This window comes from Adiantum capillus-veneris, chromosome 19 (genome assembly GCF_014529385.1).
Source record: "Adiantum capillus-veneris isolate H3 chromosome 19, ASM1452938v2, whole genome shotgun sequence".
NCBI classification, from domain to species: Eukaryota; Viridiplantae; Streptophyta; class Polypodiopsida; order Polypodiales; family Pteridaceae; genus Adiantum; species Adiantum capillus-veneris.
In genome coordinates, this window is record NC_140949.1 from 92065980 (window position 1) to 92086431 (window position 20452).

Below are 20452 nucleotides of genomic sequence, written 5' to 3' on the forward strand. Positions count from 1 at the left end.
GGTGGAGCCTGGTCAAATCGAAGAAAATAAGGTTTAAGTCGCCAACCATTTACCCTGGTTTTATGAAGTTTTCCATCAGCATCCATAAGCTGGTAGCTTCCATTGGCATACTTTTTCCTGATGATGAAAGGGCCTTCCCATCGGAGCAGGAGTTTCTTATCCTTGCGCGTGTCGAAGCGATTGTCGTAGTGGAGCACCAACATTCCTTTCTTCAATTCTTTTTTCCGGAGATGCTCGTTAAAGCTAAGCCGTCTATGCTCTGCTTGTGCTGCATAATAATTCATTGCTTCTTCTCTGTCCAGCTGCAGTCTTTTCAAGTTGATGATGTGATCTCTCAAATGCATGTTGGGTTGTTGAAGTTGGCTTGCCATTACTCTGAGACTTTGTAGTTGCACTTCAATGGGCAAGATTTCTTCCTTACCAAATACTAGATGATATGGTGTGAATCCCAAGGATGTACGAAATGAAGTTCTGTAGGCCCATAAAGCTGGTAGTAGATACTTATCCTAGTTTCCGGGATGATTGTTTACCTGCTTGGTAATAATTTTAGAAACCATTCCATTTACCTTTTCAACTAGGCCATTACATTGAGGGTAATATGGTGAAGAGTGCCTCCTTGTAATGCCCAGTTTCTGCATTAATTCTCCTACCAAGTCTGCTCTGAAACCTGGCCCTCTATCAGAGATGATCTCTAAAGGTGTGCCAAACCTACAGCATATGTGCTCGTAGATAAATTTAGCTACCTCTACCGCTGTGATTCTAGTGGTGGCTGTAGCCTCTGCCCATCTAGTCATGTAGTCGACCCCCATGATAATGTAGAATTTTCCTGAGTTGGCCCTAGGTAATGGCCCAATGGCATCGATACCCCATTTTTCAAATGGGCCATATGAGAGAATAGGTGTCTGTGGTTTAGGCATAAGTGACCTAGTGCCGGCCTTTTGACACAACTTACACGTTTTGCACCAATGGTGTACATCACGGTTGAGGCTAGGCCATATGAAGCCTGCCTGCAAGATTTTCCTACTTGTTATGTCTAGGGCAAAGTGACCACCACAAACCCCGTCGTGACAGCTAGCAATTACTCCCGTGATTTCGTGAGAGAGAGGGACCTTCCTGAGTATTTGTTCCTTACCCTTACAGTACAAACCATCGTTGATGAGTCGATACCTTGTGGCCTTCCGCGTCAGCCATTGCTTCTGTCCCTTTGTTAAATCTGATGGGCATTCCCCTGTTTCCAAAAAATGCATGATGTCAGGCAAGGCATCACTTCCTTGAAATAGAGGGAGCTTTAGTTTTATTGCTCCAACCACCACTTCCTGTAGTCTTTCACTTGCTAGGGCATCTGCTTCTTGGTTTTGAGCCCTTGGGATATGGTGTATTTTAACTTCTTCAAACTTACCCAACAAGGTTTTTACACCACTTATGTGAGTCCTTAAACTAGGATTCTTGCATGTCCATGCTCCATTTACTTGCCTTACCAGAAGTAGAGCATCCCCAAATACATTAAGGCGTTGTACACCTTGTGAGACGCACCATTGTAGACCCTTGGTTAGTGCTGCATACTCAGCTTCATTGTTAGAATGTGAATCTAACAATTGGTCCAATGAAAATACCTTTGTCACTTTGTCATCAAAGACCACTATGCCTGCAGCTGCTTTGTCGGACGCTCGCTTGTAGGCTCCATCAAAGTAGAGAGAGTATGCTCCTTCTACCATCGGTGGTACTGGAGGTAATCGGACTTCTCCTTCCTTAGATTGCTTCTCCTTCCCTTCAAAGACTTGGTAGGTCATGAGTCCCCCCAAACTTGCCCTTGTCGTGCTTTCTACCTGTACCGTGTAGTCAAACTCTTGCAGACAAACTAGCCATTTAGTAATTCTAGCAGACACATCCATGTGTTGTACAACATAGGGAAATATTTCATCCGTGGTTAGAATCACAAATTGCTTAGGCAGCAAATATGACCTAAACTTTGTAGTTGCAAATCTAAGAGCTAGGACTAAGTGTTCCACATGGGTGAAACCTTTCTCTCCTGCTGTCATCATTCGACTAGAGAAGTAGATTGGCCTCATGAAAGATGTCACCGTATCCTTTTGGAGTAGCACAGCCCCCAATGAGTCATCACCAACACTTGAGGTGACATAGAATTTTTCATCCCACTTAGGTGGTGAGATAGTTGGCAGAGAGGCTAAGACCTCCTTTACCTTGTTGTAGTGATGTTCGCTTTCCTCGTCCCAAGTGAAAGTTAATCTTTGAGTGAGTTGTTGCAGTGGTAGAACAAGTTGTGATAGTAGATGTATGAATCTACTTAAGTACCTCACCTTCCGTAGAAAAGAGACCAGTTGACGTGCGGTCGTTGGTGAAGGTAGGGCTATTAGTGCGGACACCTTACTTGGGTCAGCGTTGATACCTTTTGCTGAAATTTCATGGCCTAGTAGAATGACTTTACTCTCCCCAATGTGGCATTTATCCACATTTAATTGCCCACCTAGGCTCTGCAACCTGGCCAAACCTTCAGTTACCTTTTCTAAATGTGAAATACGGGAGCTATATATACAAAAATCATCAATGAACACTCTTATGGATGTTCCAAAGAACGGTTGAAAAACATATGTGACATATCTTTGGAATGTGGCAGGTGCATTTGTGAGACCAAATGGCATAACCCTGTATGCAAAACAACCCCATGGCGTGATAAAAGTGGTTTTTAGCTGATCTTCCAAGGCTATGCGTATTTGAAAGTATCCAGAATAACCATCACAGACGGTATAGCATTCAAAACCCGCTACTTCATTCAGAATTTCATCCAAGAAAGGGAGAGGAAAGTGGTCTCTCTTTGTAGCTGCATTTAGTGGTTTGTAGTCAACACAGACCCTCCACTTACCATTCTTTTTAGGCATCACCACTACGGGTGACACCCATTCTGAGTTTTCTACAGGATAGATGAATCCCGCCTCCAGCAGTTTCCTTACCTCGGCCAAGAGTGCCTTTTCTTGTATGACCCCCAATCGTCGTAGCTTTTGCACAACTGGTTTTACCCCTTCCTTCAGCTTAATATGATGTTCCACCACTGTAATTCCTGTGATTCTTTCATAGTTGTCAATGAACAGGTTAGGAAATCCTATCAACATTTGCAAAAAACTATCTTTCTCCTCAAGTGTTAATTCCGTAGACAACATACCCTTCAACCTACTTCCTCCTAGGCCAGGTGATTTTCTCTCCTCTTCATTGGGTTTCCCTTTTGGTGATGGATCACCAGTTGTGCTTACCCTTTGTAGATCCTTCATAATGATACCCATCACATCAATGGAACTGTCACTTTCGTCGGTGGATGTGGTCTCCTCCTCAGAACTGGAAGATTCGCTAGTGGTTTCATCTGCCGATGTTTCCAGATTCATTTGCTTCTGCTTGCCAATCCTCATGTCGTAGTAGATTGTCTCCCCTTTCTTACCGGTCATGCGTAGAAGGCTAGTACCCCAGTCCTGTTTTGCCTTCATGGCCATCAACCATGGCCTTCCCAAAATTAGTGGATAGCCCTCCCCCTTAGTAGGCATTACAAAAACATCTACCTCTACCTCAGTGTTGAAAGCTTTGATTTTCATGGCACTTACCACACCCACACACTTTACTTTTGCATTGTTTGCCATCTTTGCCTTGCATGGAGAAGGCCTGTCAACCTCGAGCCCTAATCGAAGCATCATAGCTTCGCTCATTACACAGATTTGTGCACCTCCATCAATGTAGGTGTTTCCAACCCTCTTTCCTTTTATGTTTACGTCGACAATTGGAAGGATGTCATCCATGTTGCATCCCGAAATTGCTCCGGCTACCTTTGTTTTGGAGCGTCTTGTACTTACCATTTTAGACCATTGCTGCCTTACTTTTGGTGCAAGATGTAGCAGTTGTGGCCATGTAATCTTCGGTCCTTGCTCTGCCACATCCAATGTTAGATCATAGGGCTTAGAACTTTCCCCTAGCTGGAAGTCGGTGATGCCCAATCTCCGTCGTGGCCTGGATGGCCTCTTGCTAGTTTCTCCTCTCATGCTTCTCTCATCATCTGATTGTGTAGCTTTCTCCCTCCTAGCTCTTTTCACAGTCATGGCTTCAAGTGATTCTAAAAAGGTTACCTTCTCCTTACCCTTGTCCCTCTCCTTTACTCTGGGTGGATCCACTACTACGGCTTTTCCTTTCTCTTCTAGCCTTATGATGTTTACAGGGCGATCAGGTGGTGGGGCTGGTGGAAGAGGTGGGATGGATGCTTGTAGTGGTGTTTGGGGTGGACGTAGAATTTGTGTTGGTGGGGGTGGTGCTCGGGGTGGGGGTGTTCTTTCTCTAGGGGGTGACAATTGGTTCCTCCTACCTCCTCTATTATAGTTTTGTCGTGGTTTGGGATATTAGTACATATCGTGACCGTCTTCTCCGCAGTTGTAGCAATGATACTCCCTGTTTTGTCGTCGTGCTCTTCCAGGGTCTTGATCTCTTTCTTGACTCCTCCCTTGTTGTATTAAGTGGACAGACAAATTCTGCAGTTGGTTAGTAATATGGGCCAACATATCTTGTTGGTCATCTCTTATCCCAAGAGCCGGTGGTGGTGGTGGAATGGTGGTTGTCGTAGTTGATGTTTGACGCGATGTTCCTGATTCTGTTGACTCGGTTTCTTTGGCTTTCATTCGCAGCTTCTTGTCTTTAAGGCGAGCAATCTCAACGGCTAACTCGTACGTAGCCGGGAATCTACCTTTCACCTTCTCCTTGAGAAGTGGCCATAAGCCATGCGTGAATCGAACTTTTTTTAGAAAATCGGGTGCAGCTTCCCCCCTAGCCAGTGACTCAACCCACCGTTCCCACAAATCCACAAATTTGGACTCATAGGTGGCATATTCTAAAAGACCCTCCTGCTTCAAGTCTCTCAACTTATCCCACAACTTTTTTAAAGTGGTACCTCCCCCAAAGCGCCTCTTAAAAGCGGTTTTTAAGGGTTCCCAGTCATCCTTGGTTGCTTGTGGAAGTGCATTGTACCATGATCTAGCTTCTAGCTTCATGAGATGCTTAAAGATTCTAACCCAGGATTCATCCGTATCTTTGTTGCTCACTACACATGCTACTTCAAAGTCATCTAGGAAGTCTGTTACCAAATCCTCCCCCTTCTTTCCTTTAAATGTTGGAAATGCTACACTTGCCATGATTACTGAGAGAGAGCTAGAAAGACACACTGCTTAACTTGCAAAAGTTTTTTTCTTCTTTACAAGGAGGCGTGTATACCCTCTTATACTAGGACATAGATTAAAACTTCAAACGGTACATTGCCTTGTACCAAAGGTAAGACAAATGGTTGATCTGATGCCAGAACCTAGAAAAATCGCTCCCCACCCAGCATGGTGTCAATGACGTGCTGGTAGTGAGCCTTCAAATCCAGTATTACCTTGATTGAGCGTACACGTGTTGGTATGTGTGATCTGTCTTGAGGTAGGTTGTACTGATTCATGTGAAGCTTAGAGGTGCTTAGTCACTGTCCAAGCTTGTGGGAGAGGGTGGTGTTCTTTCCTGAAACAAACTCAGTAGATCCCTAGTTTCTCTAGTGAGAGTGTGAGCCAATGCTTCCGTTATCTGTGCTGCAGCATCAGGTGCGACTTGAAAACTGACTGTGATAATTACCTCGGTGACTTGAGTTACCCGATTCTCAAAGTAGAATAGTGTTGATTCTCTATTGTGTAGAGCTCCTTCCATTTTGTTGTTGTGGGTTGGTTGTAGGTTGCGGACATGGTTTCGACCTTCTCCTTCTTCTTCTTGGCACTTGGCCTATGTATATCCACTGGGTTTGGCGTGTTGGTTGACTCTCCCACTGCAAATCGATTACCGTTACGCCTAGCACTCGAGCTTCGATGGAGATGCGGAGTTCGTCTAGTTGTGCTTGGAGCTCTTCTTCTTCTGTCGTCCAATTAGCAAATCCTCCTAGCCATTCATCCATTCACAATAGTTTAAGGGTTTCAGTCTTGTAAACTGAAGGGTTTCATGAAAAGATCCTCAGTGGGGGCACCAAATGACGGGAGCAAAGCGAACCCCGAACCTTGACAGCCTCTAAAACACCGGGGACCGAATGGCGCGCCTCGAGCCTGTCATGGTAAAGCAAACAGGGGCACCACCTAGCTTCAGTGGCTAGGACGCAAACAACACACCACCATAACAAAGTTTTCATCCAAGAGAGATGGATGCTTGGGAGTAATGATGAAGAGGAAAGGGAATGAGATCAAGTGAGAGAGAGAGAGAGAGAGAGAGAGAGAGAGAGAGAGTGTGTGAGGGAGGGGGTATAGCGGCTTAGTACTTAGGCACCACAAAAGGATGGCGAATCCGCACACCCTTCACACATACACAAGCTCACTCCAAACACAAGACTAGGTGGCGATTCCGCACACCTCACATGGGCAAAACATTGCAAGAAAACATACTCACAAAACCTCAATCTTATTTAGAGAATAAGGCGATGAAATGGGGAGCATAGGGTAGGGGAATGAGAAGGGAGAGAGTGGTAGAGCACATGGCGGATAGGTGGGAGTTGACGGCGAAGACTCGCACGAGGGTTATGGCCATCATCCTTCATTTAGTTGCCCTGCATCTTCCATAGCCAAGGGTGTAGAGGTCATGCTCAAGACAAGCATGGTGATTGCGGTGATGGTGATGGTGAGGGTGTGTGTGTGTGCACTAGGCACACACAGTGCATAGTGTGTTCTTTGGTTATGTTGTGTGTTTTTGTGTGATGGTGACCCCTCTTTATATAGGGGAGGAGGGGGGGGAGAAATTCTAGAATTTAGAAATGAAGAAATCATTATCTACATAGGCCATGTGACTGTGGGCCCCACTTGTCTGGCTGTGTGTATATGTGCCAGAACAGCAGTCTCATGAGAGAGAGACTAAGAGAGAGAGAGATGGGTTGATGAAAAGAAGTGAGAGGTGACATGGAGAATAAAGTAATTACAAGAGGGGAGAGAGAGGAGTGTGTTCAGAGGTGAATCTGTGTGCAGATGTGTGTGAACACAAGAAAAATCAGGTAACCACCGAGTGGGGATGGGTCTGTGGGCACCTTTTTTAGTGAAACTGAGTGTGTGTGAGTGTGGGGGAGGTTATTTAGCTACAAGACAAGAGACATGGCGCCCTTTAGAGAGAGGGGGGGGGTATTTGGGTCATGGGATATGATAGGAGAGAGAAAGGGGGGGTGGGGTATACTATTTTGGAAGATAGGGTAAGTTGCATGTGAGTTAGGGTGCATTATTGGTGAGTTAGAATGCATTATTGGTGAGAGGTGGGGTAGCTTGAGGGGAGAGAGAAAGGAGAAAGAACAAGGGGAAGAGAGAGGGGGTTGACCTTTTGAGTGGAGGAGAGGAAAAGGGACACACGGCGGGGCAACAGTGAAGAAAAAGGAGGCAAGGTGGGGATGGGCTGCCCCGCAGGCATGAGGTGGCCTATTTTACCTTTCTCATATATTTACATAATCATACTTTATTTTTTTCTTACTTTTTCCAATGTCTTTTATCACTCCCTCCCTAAGAGGGGGTTTTCATGGGGTGGGGACGAGAGAAGAGGGGTATGGGAGCTTGGCTTGTGAAAAGCCCCCATCAGCGTCATTTTTTTAATGTATTTGCAATCAAGCAAGTTTTATCAGAATAGAAACCCTAGTATTAGACATCAGTCAAGCTATATTTCTACTGAGGGAAGTGTAAATCAAGGGACCTTGCTAATCTTAGAGACAATTTTGGAGGAAATTCTTTTTTGATATTTCTTTAGAGAGATCATATACCTATATGGTTGAGGGATCCAAAAGTATAAGTTTCAAGAAAGAGACCAAAATGGAGCCAGGCCATCACAACCTGCACCAAGCTTGAAACATGTGCACTTGCAATACGAGTTTGAAAATGAACAAGGTGCTCAAATCTATAAAGATGGTATGGATTGTTACTGCGTAAAAGTTGAAGAGAGACCTAGTGAGCTTAAGCTCGTAGTGCCCGTGAACTATAGTAGCGATCGATATTTTGATGAAGAGGAAAATTTGTATTTAGTTGTGCTTACTCCCTTTATTATGGACAAGTGGGGATTAGCATACACAAAAGAAAAGGTTTATGTAGAGCCTACAGAGAAGCTATCAAAGCTGGACATTCCTAATGCCAAATTTAGTCGAGTAAATGTGGCTAAAGATGTCAATACATACAATACGAATGTGGGTTTATATAGGTATGATAACAGTGAGAAAACACTCTATTACAGGTGTGAGGAACCTAATGTAAGGGAGTTGACACAACAGAAATGCTTGTATGTATTCACGTATGAAGTGGAGAGAGATATGAAGATAATCATGTTAGACAAGTATGGTTGGAGGTATATGGCAATTGACTAAAAAGAGATTGAGGGATATACATACTTTTGGGGTCTGCTCCGTCAATACTATGCTCATACTACGTCACCCCTAGTGCACATTGGCCTACTGTCTTTGAAACAGTAAGACCTAAAACTACGAGAGTGAGTCCTCTAAAATCTCATGTGGGCAACTCTTTCAGTCGACCACATCTCTCTGAACCAAACTCGATGGAATCCTTGGATTCCTGGGTTCTTATGTCTACACGTCAAGGTAGTGATATCCTAGATACAATTTTCAGCACAAGGGTGCCAAATATCAGAACCGAAAGTCGGGATGTAAGACCCGAGGAAAGGGTGACTAAGCGAACCCCTTCTAGAGCAACTATTAGTGGTTATGAGGCAAGGGATGTAATGCTAGGAGAGCCTAGAATGTGGAGAATGGTAGCAAAAACTCAAAAAATGTAACCTTTTCAAGTGGCTAAGTGTGTGTCAAAGAAGTACATAGGATAGGGGAACCCATATGCATATGTTTTCATTTTTAAGCAAGTCTTAAGAGCAAAACAAGTAGGATATTTCCACATACAATACAAGGGATTTGGTTTGACATTGGAAGGGACGGCGTTGACTTGGTTCCAGTCACTAAACAACAGAGAAATCATGAACATTCACTACAAGAGGCTATTCATATTAGCGACGCTCACACAGCGACGCTCAAAAAAAAAATTCCCGGCGTTGCTATGAGCGTCGCAAATTTACAAAGAAATTTGCAACGCTCATAGCGACGCTTATAGCGATGCTCATAGCGACGGTTATAGCGACGCTCATAGCGACGCCAGCTGGGGTAAAAAAATAACCGAGCGCGCCCAAAAACTCAGATCTCATATCTGAGTTTTTCGGCGCCCTCAAGCAAGGAGCAGGTAACGCTCTCCCTCACTCTCTTTCTCTCTCTCTCTCTCTCTCTCTCTCTCTCTCTCTCTCTCTCTCTTTTTCTTCTCCACACACACACACACACACACACACGAGGAGAGGAAGGAGAGCCAGGTATGCTTCTTCCCTCTCCTCATTCTCATGTTCCCTTCCCCTCTTTCTCTCTCCCTCTCTCTCTCTCTCACACACACACATACACACACACACACACACATAGTGTTTTTGAGAGAGAGAGAGAGAGAGAGAGAGAGTACAAACAAAAACAAAAACGCACACACACATACATAAACAAAGAATGCACACACACATTGAGAGAGAAAAAGAGAGAGAGAGCATGCATAAACAAAAAACGCATGCATTGAGAGAGGAAAAGAGAGAGAGAACATGCATAAACAAAAAACGCACACATTGGGAGAGGAAAAGAGAGAGAAAACATGCATACAATCCAAAAAAACGCAGACACATTGAGAGATAAAGAGAGAGAAACTAATTTAACGTCGTAGGAAACTAATTAAAATTAAAAGACCTAAAGATCTAGCCGACGAGGAGTTGAACTCAAGACCTATTATTCAAGAGGGAAATGGCATAATCAATCTATCATACTTGGCATGGGTGATAGAAAGGTTATACCATTTATCTCTTTTTATTGGCACACACATCCACACACGCGCACACACACAAGAAGAAGAGAGTTATAACGTCGTAGGAAACTATCTTAGAAGACGTTAAAGATTAGGTTATATGTAGACTTACATTAAATTAGATTTAGGTTTATTTTTAACTAGATTTACGTTTATTTAAGCTAGATTTAGATTTACGTTATATTAGATTAGATTTAGGTCTCCATAGACTGCGATGCCTGCATGAAGCGGGTGAAGAAAGCCCTCAATGGAATATAGGGTATTGCTGCCTTCACTCATGGTGGGCTCCGTCGATCCAAAAGTACTGGTGAAATGTCTTCAGAAGATAGGGAAGAAGGTGGATCTTCAGGGCGGCAAGAGTCACTACATCCCCGACACAATGACCATCTAGACAACCTCTAGTCATTAGACTTACGTTAAATTAGATTTAGCTTTATTTTTAGTTAGATTTACGTTTATTTAGATTTACGCTTATTTACGTTAGATCGAGTCCACGCAAGAATTACTTACGGTTTAGGGTTTAGAGTTAGACGAACAGTGAAAAGATCTACTGTGAAAAGATGTTAAGATGCTGTGAAGTGCTACAGCTAGAGAAGAGGCAAAGGGGTTTTGTCCACTATATGCAGTATCATGTAGACGTGGGTGTGTAGATTTCTTGTACCCACAAATATAGGTATTGACCAATAAAGACGAGATTATAACCCGGTGGTTCTGATCTCCGTGCACCTCTAGAACGAGGTGTGCGGGGATTGCACATGACTAGAGAATGTGAGGTAAAGAGAGAGAGAGAGAGAGAGAGAGAGAGAGAGAGAGAGAGAGAGAGAGAGAGAGAGAGAGAGAGATAAGACGAAGAATGCCAATAGAATATTAAATTTGTTGTCCAGGTTATAAGTTTTTTATCCTCATTATGAGTAGCGACGAGGATGTGGGACCGTCCAACCGAAACACCTATCTCTCAACGAGGGTCTTATGTCCTTGTAAGCAATGCAAGCATGCTGTGCGACGGACAAGACGTGTTTCTTTGCAGCACGTTTGCGAATTTGGCGAGTTCGATCCATCTATTATAGATCGAGTTGTTGCCAATTATAACTCGTCGGACTCTGACGCTGGCCAACAAGCAGCAATCTTGCAACCCAATAGACGTGTTCGCAGGCGCTTTGGTCAAGCAGCATATGTGAGGCCACAAGATGTAGCCTCTGACAGCTCGGGGGATGATCATGCAGAGCACATTCCCAACGAGGCAATGTTTCAGCCCGAGATTGATGAAATGATCGAGACGATCATGGATTCAGAAAGGCTTATCTATGATGATATGAAAAGTGAAGCCGATACGCCATTGTATAATGGAGCACGTATGTCTAGATTGAAAGCACTCCTGGTTCTTCTCAACATGCAGGCAAAGTTTGGATGGAGTGACACTAGCGTCACAGCGCTTTTCAGGTGATCTATTACAATTAGTTTACTTTAATAGAACTCTAAATGTATAATGATCTGATAGATTTTTACACGACTGTATCATATTTTTATGTTGTGTAGATTGCTGAAAGAGCACATACTACCAGCTGACAATGTGATGCCAGATTCCCGAGATGAAGCAAGAAAGATTTTGCGAAACTTGAGGATGGATTACAATTCTATCCACGCTTGTCCTAATGACTGCATTCTTTTCATAGGGGAATACATAGACATGGAGAAGTGTCCGAAATGTGATTCCGAAAGATATCGAGTAGATCTCCACGGGACAAAAATTCCACAAAAGGTTTTGCGACATTTCCCTCTGCTTCCTCGCATCAAGCATTTCTTCGAATGTAAGTCCATGGCCGCCCTAGCATCATGGCATGAGGAGAATAAATCTTCGGATGGTGTGCTACGAATTCCTGCAGATTGCATAGCGTGGAAACATATAGATGGAACATGGTCGGATTTTGCCAGGGAAGCTCAAAATTTGCGCTTAGGCCTGGCTATGGATGGCGTAAATCCATTTGGTCAAAGATCAACATCTTACAGTGTATGGCCCGTTGTCATCGTCAACTACAACATTCCCCCGTGGTTGACTACGAAGAAGGGGCACCTATGGCTAAGCTTGATTGTGCCAGGGCGATATAAAGTGGGGAATATGGATGTGTATCTTCGTCCACTATTGGAAGAGCTACAACAATTGTGGATTGGCATAGAGGTGGTGGATATGAGCCGACACACAGGACGACGGAATGCTTTGATCAGAGGAATTCTAATGTGGACCATGCATGACTATCCCGGGCTAACAGAATGCTCAGGTGATCTATTGACACTCCTCACTCAGACACTGTAAATCTTGTTTTTTCCCATAGTTGATCTATTATCATGTGTATACATGATAATAGTCATGTGTATGCATGACTATCCCGGGCTAACAGAATGCTCAGGTGATCTATTGACACTCCTCACTCAGACACTGTAAATCTTGTTTTTTCCCATAGTTGATCTATTATCTGTATACATGCAGGGCTTCAAACAAGTGGATACAGAGCATGTGTCACATGTGGACCTAGACTGAATGCACGTAGTGCACCCTCACTGAAGAAGCAAATCTACGAAGGTCATCAAGAGTATCTTCCAGAGAATCATGTGTTACGCGACGGATTTTTGGGAAGAGAGCCACCAAGGATGTCTGCACAAGCATGGTTAGAGCAGAAGGAGATGTGCGATGACGGATTGCCTCCAGGGATGAGGAGACTATCTCTATGGTACGAGTTACCATACTGGCCCCGACTCATGATCAATCACTTGCTCGATCCAATGCACATATTCAAGAATGTGGGTAATCTACTATGGGACCATCTGACCGGCAAGAAAGATACTTTGGGAGCCAGAGTTGACCTTAGAAATGTGGATCGTATGGAGCAATATTGGCCGCAAACAGCGTCTGATGGATCGATAAAACTCCCTAAAGCACCATGGATTTTCACAGGAGCCCAAGAACGCAAAGTAAAAGAGACCATTCGATCTTTGCGGACCCCCACTGGCGTAATGCACTCGCTCCGAACGTGTTTTACTAAAGAAGGAAAGCTTACCGGTTTGACGTAAAATGTGGACTTTAATATCATTGCTTAAAATGTGGACTTTAATATCATTGCTGCACATACTTTACAGTTTATTTTACCGGTTGCCATTGAGGGATGTTTGTCTCTCGACATCCGTAACACAATCTACAAACTTGCAAAGCTGGTGCAATGGATCTCACAAAAGGAGATCAACGTAGACTCCATACCATTCGCCAAACTAAATGCTGCGGAGCTTGTGTGCATGTTTGAGAAACATTTTCCTACTACAATGCTAACCATTCAGGTGCATCTTCTTGTTCACATAGTTGATGAGGTGGAAATAGCTGGCACAGTTCATTCCAAATGGATGTTCTTCTTAGAGCATTTCATGAAAACGCTTAAGGGATATGTGCGTCAAAAGGCACGTCCAGAGGGTAGCATGGCAGAAGGTTGGTTGGTATCAGAGTCCCTAGTGTACATTGGAGAGTGGCTAGATGGATTTGATAAATCCCGGGACACGCTATGGCGAACCATAGATGATGAGCGCATATCTGGGATTTTCATGTGCAATCTCGGTGTTGAGAAGAAGATGACGGAAGATATAGAGGCTAAAATCAACCGATTTTGCATGCTTCACAATCCAGTGATGCAAAAGTGGATTTCACAATATGAGGATGCAAAGCAAGAGCGACAAAGGGCACGAATCGAGTGGAGACGGGGAAGACGACCACCGATGCACTATCCAGCGGTTCTGGAGAGCCTACCAACCTTCATGAGCTTAAGATGGTTGCACAACCAATTGAAAAGCGCACAACAATGCGGTGACGAAGTGACTGAAGAAGAGTGGGAGTACTCTCTGGGTTGCGCGACCAAGGTAAGTTTGCAATGTACGACTAGCAAGTGACTTTATTTATAAACGTTTGAACGGCCACTCATAATCTTTGTTCGTTGTAGTATAAGTCATACACAGCAGCATGGTGTAAAGGTCGACATTTTAGGGTGGAACGAATCGACAAAAAGCGTTTTACTCAAGATTGTGGAATCATGGCAAAATTTGAACAGTCTAGTCGACGACGTTCCTCTGATGCAGATCCTGTGGTGGCGGAACTCACTTACTTCGGCACGCTGCAAGAGATTTTGAGGATCGATTACAGAGGATTTTTTGTCGACTTGTTCGACGTGCAATGGTTCAAGATAATCATGGAGGGTCGCAACGCTACTGTGCGTAGAGGAGAGTCTGGTTTTCTTGAGGTGGATTCTACTAAGAAATGGACTGACCTAAGAGACACTTTCGTACTACCCGAGCATTGTGAACAAGTAAGTATGTAAATAGTTAGTATCCCCCTTTTACAAGTTATGTGCTTGAAAGCTCTCATGTAAGTTATGTAGCTCTGGCAGGTAATACTTCATCCTACAAAGTCTACATCAAACTAGTGGTACGTCATAGAGGTAGCCCCTCGTAGTGCAAGGACGTATGAAGGCTACCATGTGCCAATCACAACGACATCAATGGAGGAGATCAGAGAAGATGCTCAATCAGAAGCCGCTGCGGTGGTGCCAGACGAGCATCAAGATGCTACTACTCTATATGGGGTGCATGCAGAGGAGCTACAAAATGAAACAGAGGATATGTGTTTAAACGGAGAGCTCTATATAGATATAGGAAGTTATGCTGAGTTATGCGAGGATGAGAGAGAGATCTCTTAAAGCCACAAATATTGTATTTGAACAATTTTGCTCCGTGTTGTAAAAGCTCTGGCTCTCTAAGTACCTTCCATGGTGTATAACGCTCTTTTCTACTCGCGCTCACATCTTTTGATTGAATATTCTGAGTTTTCGACTTGCCTCTTCTATCACTCAATTCATTGCGTCATTGTATTTATATGCGTCATTACGTCATTGTATTTAATGGTCTTTGCGTCATTGTCTACTCTATTCATTCAATATTAAGTTTAAATATTCATGTGTTTAATGCAGGTATGGATGATGAGGAGTTTCTTTCTTCTTTGTCACCGCAGCAGAGACAGCGGTACGTGGAGCGTCATCGCTCTGGCGCATCATCGCGCGTTCCTACTCCATCCGCATCTCCCTCTCTTTCGGAGCATTCGGCGCGCTCCGAAGCTTCGGCGTCGATGAGACGAGCTTCACACTCGTCTAGACACCGGCGCTCTAGTGGTGGCGGTGGCGGTTGTTGTGGGGATTCCGCCACCGATGCCTCCACACCGCCTCGTGTTCGACGAGGCTCTTTACCCTCCCCTTCTTTGCCCGCCCCCACACCAGCCACAGCATCGCCATCTACGCCAGGTTTTGCACGGCTGACTGTTCCTAGAAGCTACACACCTCTACCTACTCCGCCAGGAGCCACCCCACTCGACACTCCTCACTTCGGGGCCCAGACGCCGGTGGAGACACCTGACGTCCGTACCCCCATCGACACGCCGCTAGAGACCCCTGCCGGGACACCTAGGTTCACGCGTCACCGGCCAGAGGGCTTGCCTTACTCCGTCGACATCAGGGGCGGCATCATCATGGATGATGACGGCAAGAAGGTGATCTCGCGCATGCGTGGTCTTTGCTCTCAGCTGTTTAGACACTACATACTAAACAAATGGAGTAAAGTACCAAGTGATTTAAAAAACAGAGTCATCAGCATACTTCATGATGAGTTTCCCGTTCCAACACGGGATCAGCGCTTCAATGAAGACCTGATGAAGTTTCGAATGCGCGAATACTGCAAACACAAGCGTTCCGAAGTGCAAAAAGCAATCAAGAATGGGTGGAACAGGCCAGATTGGCTGGCCAAAGAAGATTGGAAGAATGCGAAGAAAGCAGCGCGCGAGAATCCCGACAAGTGGAAGCAACAAAAGGATGCAGCCAGAGCGCGAGTAGAGGCAGGAAGCTTGCACCACTTGGGGAGCGGTGGATGGGCATCATTTGAGGCCGATTTTGTAAGTGTTTTCACATTGCTCTTTATGTTCGATAGTTTAGGGTTTATGAGTTTTTTAGTTCTAACATAATGAAATCTTTGTATGTTTTGACAGTGGTCAATGACAGGACGTGATCCCACACCGTACGAGCGCGAGTACGCATGCAGGAAGGGCTTAAACGCCCTGATGGACATTCTCAGTTCTCGCGGCGGCATGGTTAGTATTAGGGTTTACTCTTTTTTATTTTTTGTATTGTTTTATAAATGTCGTTATATGTTTATACTTACTGAAAGCTGTCTTATTGTCTTTTTTTGCAGAATCCGACAGATACGCCGCTTGGACGCGATGAGACCTCTGACTAAACGACGTCAGTTTAGCCGTAGCTAGATAGCATTAGTTTAGGGTTTCTCATAGCTTATGTATCATGAGACGGATTTTATACGTCTTTTTGAACCATGTATATTATTACATTTGTCACCGCAGTTCCTTTTGCCAATCAATTCTTTATGCCTATGATGTTGTACATATGTCATTATTACATTTGCCAATCAATTCATTTTGCCTATGATGTGTACAATTGTCAATTTTGCAAACAATGCGTCTTGTGGGTGACTATTTTGGGTCTATTATCTACCCTTGCACTTTTTTTAAAAAGTGAATCAAGTACAATATGGTTGATGGGTGGCAGGGCATTCAATGCCCTGCCACCAAAAAAAAATTCTCTCGGGCGTCGCTATTTATGGCTCTGTAGCGTCGCTATAGTCTTCTGTGTAAACGTCGCTATATGCGTCGCTATGAGCGTCGCTATATAGCAACGCTTATAGCGACGCATATAGCGACTCCTATAGCAACGCATATAGCGACGCTCTCATAGCGACGCTCGTAGTGACGGTTTTAGCGACGCCGGGGGTTATAAAAACCCAGTGTATTTCCGTCGCTAACAGCGTCACAAGAGCACACAACCTCTTGTAGTGATTGATCAACCCTTATGAGAGTTTGCCAAGGAGTTCCCTAAGAGGGGAATCAAGCACATCATGATTTTCCAAATCTATGCTTTTAAGCAGAAGGAGAATGAAAAGGTAAAAGAAGCATCAGTTCACTTCAAAGAGTACATTTGAAAGATGTCATGTGTGGTAACTACCACAAGGTGATCACTTATCGGTCCTCTTTATAGAGGCCTAAAGAAACAAAATTCTCAAAAAGGACTTACACTTGAAGACATGCACAACAATCATGAAAGTCACTAGGAAAGCATTGTACTCGGTTGATAATTGCAAAACATACGAGGAGGTAACAAAGGATGAGAGACAAACACCAACAATGCCTGCAAAATTTAGTACTCCTACTTCCATCACATAAAATGTGGATCAACTAGTCAAAGAAGCGATCCAAAGAAAGAATCAAACCTACCGACAAAACCCCAATATGAGACCGCGCGCAGCAACCACAAGCCGTCAATTGTGAGGTCCCATTCCCGCCAATATCAAGATCGGGATGGGATCCTTGACAGGTCTCTAGGTCTGATAAAAATCAGAGTCTCTAAACAAGAAAAATCCAAGGAATAGACCTTTACCATTGACAATGGCTTGGGTCTATAGCCTTAAAAGAAGACCTAGTCCTGTCTCACAGTGAAAACGAGACAACGTATTAAAAGTCAAAAAAAAAACTATTTCGGCCCTATAACTTCCACAAATTGGGCTAAGGTATCCTCAACCAATGCTTTTTTCTCCCTAACATATGTGAGGGCAGTGCTGCCACTGGTGGACTCCTCTTCCAAGTAAAGATGTTTTCCAAACGTTTTTAGTGCGCGGGGATGGATAGTTACCTGACTAATCAGGTCCACCCGTCCATGATTGACAACCTTAGTCAATCCCCACTTACCACCCCGCACTCACACATGATGCTTTCGTTTTTTAACTACTATCACATTGTTTTAACACTTAAAATAATAGTTTCTTTTAACTTTCCGTCACAGTAATTCCTTCAATCAAGTATTTAAGACATCATTGAAAGCATTCTTTTAGAAAATATACATCTTTAAACTTAAGACAGAGTACTGTCAATCAAAACATTGTCCATAATAACCATGACCAGTACTCTTCTTGTCTCAAGACCACCTAAGGGTGAAAAAACGGCACCCATTCCTTATTCACAATCCGAAGTGGATAAACCCTCACCCAAGGTTCCAGGTGCCCATACACCAAACCAGTTGCCCATACAATTGGGCGGCTCCCCTAGGATAAAAACAGTATCCTAACTTATGTAGAAACATCAAGACATGACACGGAGTAGAAACTCAACTTTCATGGGGGTAACCGACTTATCCGTGCCTGGAAAGCCATCATTATCATCAAAATATACCAAGGAGTCGGAGGTGTCTTGAGACAATTTGTCTTAAGGATGATCAATCATATCTTTCCTAACTCAACCAGTTTTAACCCAAACAATTCTTTCCTACATTCTAAATAAATGCACATTGAAATTTACCTTCCGTTTTTGGTCAATTGTTCCTTTCCTGATTCTCTCTTACTCCTTACGTATGCAAGCTATCTTATAAAAGAACTTAAACTATTTAAAGACTTAATTGAATAATGGGAAACCCACCTGGGATTGATCGGTCATCTGTTGTTGCGCTGGTGCCTGAAGACTCTCCTCCGTAGGCCTACTACTAGGCCCGACTTCGTCGTCATGCGACGCTCTAGTTCGTTTGAAGCTACGTCCTCATCATCAGATGTAGGATTTTCTCGGGTCCTTTTAGGTTCCATAACTTCTTATTCCTTATAAAAAGGACGTCTAATCATTAGGTAAATTATTCGAAAGCTAAACTTAACCTTTGTATCCAATTTTACCCAAATCTAAGTTAATTTTATAGTCTTAATTGGTAAATTCTTGACGTAGTAATTTCTTATTTTCCTATATAGGCATAATAACTCTTTCCAAAGCTTCCCTAAGGGTTTTCTAAGCTATCCTAATTTTTTTTATAATTTTGTATATCTTTTTTCTAATTTTCCCATAGAATTTTAAGCTTGGAATCTGCTTATTTTGAGCTTAATATTTATTCTATTTAGTTTCTCTTAGAGATTTCATTTCGTCGAATTTATATCATAGGTTTATACTTACTATAATTTTTCTAAAAACTTTTGACCGCAAAGTCTATTTATCTTAATTAATCTTTTGCTAAAAATAGGACTTTTTGTGAATTATAATTTTATAAACTAACTAATTAACTATGGTATAATTATCACAAGTAGATAAGGATGTTTTTGACCTCTGGTAATTATCTTTTAATTTTTTGACTCAATTATCTAATTTTCATCTTTAATTTTCAGCCAAAAGTAGTATAGTTTGACTTAGATAAATATTTATACTAATTTTCTAACCTTGACATAATTATCACAGCCTGTTTATTATGAGATCTAATGCTGATAAATAGCATGTAATCATATAACATGATTTACTAATTTTCCCCTTAAAATTTTAGCCAGAATTAGTATATTTAGTTTCTAGACTTGACATAATTATCATAGCTTTTTCATCATGTAATCTAGCTCTAATAAATAGCATGTACTCATATATCATCATTTACTAATTTTCCTCTTTAGTTTTCAGCTAGAATTAGTATAATTTGACTTAGTTAAATATCTATACTAAGTTTCTAACCTTGACATAATTCTAACTCTGATAAATAGTATGTAATCATATCACGTGATTTACTAATTTTTCCCTTTACTTTACCCTCCAAAATAGTGTTTTTCTAATTATCTGTGGTTAAGATAACGATCACAAGTTTGTTAAGATGTGATTTACCTCTGATAATTATCTCAAAGCATTTTGAATCAATTTGCTATTTTCTTCCTTTTAATTTTTCCTAGAAACAGTATAATTATGTTGAGATAGTTAGTTAAACTACTTATCTGAGATTAAGATAATTATCACGGGTTTCATAAGATGTGATTTACCTCTGATAATTATCTCAAAGCATTTAAGATCAATTTGCTATTTTCTTTCTTTTAATTTCCCCTAAAACCAGTGAATTATGCTGAGATAATTAGTTAAACTAATTATCTGAGGTTAAGATAATTATCACGGGTTTCATAAGATGCGATTTATCTTTGTTAATTATCTCAAAGTATTTTCAATCAATTTTCTATTTTCCCACTTTTATTTTTTCCTAAAAACTGTGTAGTTCTTTTGAGATAATTATGTAAGCTAATTATTTGAGATTAAGATAATTATCATGGGTCTCCTAACATATGATTTACCTTTGATAATTATCTCAAAGCATTTTGGATCAATTTTCTATTTTCCTTTTTTTAATTTACCCTAAAAACAATGTAATTATGCTGAAATAACTAGTTAAACTAATTATTTGAGGTTAAAATAATTTTGACGGGTTTCGTAAGATATGATTTTTCTCTGATAATTATTTCAAAAAGGTTGGAGCTGTAGGGCTGCTTGGGATGCAAGTTACTGCCATTTTCCAGCCTGCGAGTGCCTAGAAACCTATAAATATGACCCTTGCTTCACAATTTCAGATAGACTCGGAGCCTTGGTACATTCTTTCTCATCTAGAGAGACCTCTATGCAGAAATCA